The sequence below is a fragment of the Macrobrachium rosenbergii genome, chromosome 23 (assembly GCF_040412425.1).
Source record: "Macrobrachium rosenbergii isolate ZJJX-2024 chromosome 23, ASM4041242v1, whole genome shotgun sequence".
Lineage (NCBI taxonomy): Eukaryota > Metazoa > Arthropoda > Malacostraca > Decapoda > Palaemonidae > Macrobrachium > Macrobrachium rosenbergii.
Genome location: NC_089763.1, coordinates 20528495 through 20533411, shown reverse-complemented (window position 1 = coordinate 20533411; position 4917 = coordinate 20528495).

Sequence of the window (4917 nt, the reverse complement as noted above, 5' to 3'; positions counted from 1 at the left end):
TAAATGTATATATAAATTATATATATATGTATATATATATGCAACTCGCAAATTAATTTGATTCCCACGCAAGCTATCGGAATATTTGGTACTGCCAATAATCACAAGCAATTCACGAAAAAGTAAGAAAATAGATTAATGAAAAAAATAAAGGAATAAGGCGTAAATCCAAAAAGTAAAGAGGAAAAATAAAGATGATTCTGGTTTTGGATGCAACATTTACTGTGACTTTTTTTAGAATAACTGAATTAGAGGCTGAATTATTATTATTATTATTATTATTATTATTATTATTATTATTATTATTATTATTATTATTATTATTATTATTATTATTGAGAAATTCACAGTCTCGTGAAGAACGGTTTGTGTAATAAAAATCCAGAATATATATAGTAAACTGTTATTTACTTAGTAATACAGTTTACTATATAATTGTGAGTTTTTATTACACAAACATTATTATTATTATTATTATTATTATTATTATTATTATTATTATTATTATTATTATTATTATTATTATTATTATTATTATTATTACCACAAGGTTAAAATGTTTGAAAGCAGGTATAATCATCTGTATTTTCCTTTTACCACTGGTCTTATAAATTTAGGATTTGCTGATTATATTATCTTAATATTTCATATTTTTCAGTTGTGCACTTGATGTATTTTTTGTACTTATGTTCAGCCTTTATTTTTCCCACTGATATTTACTTTGCTATCAAATACATTTATTTTCTTTTCTAACATTTCATTATATCACTTTCTCCTTTGGTTTTTTTTCTTAATTCACCTGTCTCTTATTCAGTGGTTACTTATATTTATAATTTGTCATGTATACCCATAGTGGTAAATGTAGTATCTGAATGTTATATACATATTTCAGTAATGTTTTATAATATAGATATATATAATATTATATATATACATATATATATATATATATTATATATATATGTATATATATATATATATATATATATATATATACATATATATATGTATATATATATATATATATATATATATATATATATATATATATATATATATATATATATATATATATATATAGACACACAGATACACATGTACAGGATATATACAGTATATATATACATACATAAATATTATATATATACATATACATATACATATACATATACATATAGTATATCTATTGTCATTACGACAGTAAATACGTAAATACGCACAGACGAATGAAGTCGTATAAAGTACTAACAATGAAAGTACGGTGATGTAAGTAAAATACACAAAGCTAAAAAAAAAAAAAAATTCCAGTAATGAGACTGCAAATCCAGGAGCAGACTGGAAATCCCTGGAAAACCCACGTCAGCTTCGCTGTTGTCTTTGGTTCTCAAGAGACGCCCATTCTCTACGGGGAAACCACCTCCTTCAGCTCTCTCTCTTCTCTTGTTTGTTCGAGAGAAATATTGACTTTTAAAGGGCAGCGTACTCATGCAGAGGTGAATACTGCAGGTTCTTCTTTCCTTCCTATGTCTTTCTTCTTCTTCTTCTTCTTCTTCTTCTTCTTCTTCTTCTTCTTTTGTGGGGTGGGTGGAGGGGTGGCTTTTAACGGTTCGCGTTTCAGCTACTGTAGTTGCATAATGAGCGAGTACTTGCTACCGATTTTGAGTTAGAATTGTGGCGTCATAGACTTTGGGATTTTCCCCATAAGCGATTCTAGTTGATGTATTGTTTCTCAGTTGTAGAATAGAACAGAATATAGAATTTCGGCCAAAGGCCAAGCGCTGAGACTTATGAGATCATTCAGCGCTGAAACGGAAACTGACAGCAGGATGGTTTGAAAGGTGTAAACAGGAGGAAAACCTCTCATTTGCCCTATGAAACAACTGTTAAGAGAGGTTGGAAAGTCAGACGGAAGAAAGAGAATATAAACGGAAGTACAATAAAAGGAATGAAAGCGGTTTATCTCAGTAATGACTTTGGTAAGTTTATAATTTATGTAATGGTAATGACGATATGTATACTGTTTCTCAGTTACGGCGTTTTAAAATCAATTTTGGTTGACGCATTGTTTCTCAGTTATGACTTCAGTAAGTTTAAGATTTATATATGAAAGTAATGACCAGATGTACGGTTTCTCAGTTATGGCGTTATAGAGTTCATATATATATATATATATATATATATATATATATATATATATATATATATATATATATATATATATATATATATATATATATATATATATTTTTTTTTCTTTTAAGCAATGACGGCTATACGTCTTTTCCAAGTTATGACATCAAAAGTCTTACGAATTAAAAAAAAAAATTAATGGAAGACATGATACAATTGTTCATCATAAGTGTTTGCCTGCTCAGAATATAAAACATTTGCCATATTTAGTATACTTATGTACGTAAATAAGTACATAAATATAAGTATAATATGTACATAAGTACATTAGTATAAGTTTAAGAACTCCAATTTTTGTACTCTTGACTTTCATATCCCATTCAAAACAATGCGGTATGTAATATAATATGGTTTTCAATGTAATATTTTTCTGTATTGTTTATGACCTTATAATGCTGAATATTAAGTGTAAGCGTAACCTTCTTTACAATCTTTCCATATTAAATTTAGGTTAAACGCTCAAAGAATTGCTCAGAAAAAAAATAACAATTGCACCGAGGTTTCTTCGGTGCAATCGAGTTCTCTGTACAGCCGCTACAGAATATAATCAAGGCCACCGAAAATAGATCTATCTTTCGTTGGTCTCGGTATAATGCTGTATGAGTCGCGGCCCATGGAACTTTAACCACGGCCCGTTGGTGGCCTATTCTACATCGTTGCCAGAAGCACGATCATGGCTAACTTTAACCTTAAATAAAATGCAATCTACTGAGGCTAGAGGGCTTCAATTTGGTATGTTTGATGATTGGAGGGTGGATGATCAACATACCAATTTACAGCCCTTTAGCCTCAGTAGTTTTTAAGATCTGAGGGCGGACAGAAAAAGTGAGGACAGAAAAAAGCGCGGACGGAAAAAAAGTGTGGGCAGAATAAATTGCGGACGGACAGACAAAGCCGGCACAATAGTTTTCTTTTACAGAAAACTTGAACATCCAAATACGATAAACATGCCAAAACAATTGGCGCGACATTCATCGAGTGTTTTGACCCTCATAACTTTCAGAATTTAATAGTTGTATTTATTTATTTATTTATTTATTTATTTATTTATTTATTTATTTATTTATTTAATTATTTATTTATTTATTATTTATATAGCTCAAGATCAGTCAGCTACGCTTCCTCTGGTTCAGGCGAACAGAGATTAACGAAATGAATCCTATGAGGGATTTTATTTATAATACAAACACAAAAATTAGCTGCTCTCTTGTTCAGTTCTCCAAAGGAAATGCCTCTTCGAGGTTACTGAGGCGATCTCATTTTTTTTTCGTTTAGTGTTCTTTCATTTTTCATAATAGAATAGAATATAAAATTTAGGCCAAAGGCCAAGTACTTGGATCTATGAGGTCAAATTGACAGTAAAATGCCTTGAAAGGTGTAACAGGAGGAAAACCTTGCTGTTGCACTATGAATCAATTGTTAGGAGAAGGTGGGAAGTAAGATGGAGTTAAGTATACCTTAGTTTTACCAGACCACTGAGCTGATTAACAGCTCTCCTAGGGCTGGCCCGAAGGATTAGACTTATTTTACGTGGCTAAGAACCAATTGGTTACTTAGCAACGGGACCTACAGCTTATTGTGGAATCCGAACCACATTATAGCAAGGAATGAATTTCTATCACCAGAAATAAATTCCTCTAACTCTTTCAGCCGGCCGGGGTGAACTCCAGCCCATCGAATGACAGTCTGAAGCTCAACCGACTCGGCCAACAAAGGGCTAGTAAGATGGAGGAAAGAGAATATGAACAGGAGTACAGTAAAAGGGACGAAAGGGTTTGCAGCTGGATGCCGAAGGGACGCTGAAAAGAACCTCAAGTGATGCCTACATTGCACCGCATGAGGTGCACTGACGGCGCTACGCCCTAAGGTGTCTTTTTTCATAACGATTATGACAATATGATTTTGCCTCAAAGACATTTCTCGTGAGGAAAGATGTCTGATTTTTATTATTTTTCTCTTATTTTTTTTTTTTTTGCTTTTGAAGTGTTTATCTTATTTCAATAATAATATATATTTTATATGTACATGGCAATTTTTTTTTATTAAATTGGCTGCGCAGGCCTTTTAATATCTCTTTTGTACCAACTTCAGTGGAAGTTCCAAGTTTCGAATAGAAAGGAACACTGATGGGGGCTTCCCCTAAGGCAGGTCTTGAATACACAGTTTCTGATGAGCTGGAGCTCTGAATAGTCTTTTTCGTTTGAGCTGCAACTCCTTTGTGTGACTACATGATTTTCTACAGAAACAGGACTTCCATACCCAGAGCATTTCTTCTACTGTTAATCCTGCCGCAGCAAAATCTTCATCAGAAACTATATCAGGATTAAATGGTCATATGTTGCTCTGCTCTGAAACTATTGTAAGACTTATCAATGGAGGTTGTTTTTGCTGAATACCACCGCAAGTATTCCTACTGATTCGCCTTTCTGAGCTTGTGACTGTACATGGGTGTGCTTCTCTATTATAGGCATTCTTCAAAGATCTGAAATAAGAAATATATATAGAGGTTGCATTTTGTGTGTGCAATGAAGTGGTAAAGTTATCATAATTTCAATTTCTTGTACAAAAGCTATAGCAGCTAAGGTTTTGTGCCTATGATGTCCATCTGGTATTGCAATGTGTTTGACTTGCAGGGAAGGCCTAACATTTGAAACGAGAGATGAAGCCATTTTAAGAAACAATTAGCGTCTGACCATCCACTAGCTGTGCACTGGGCAATGAATCCAG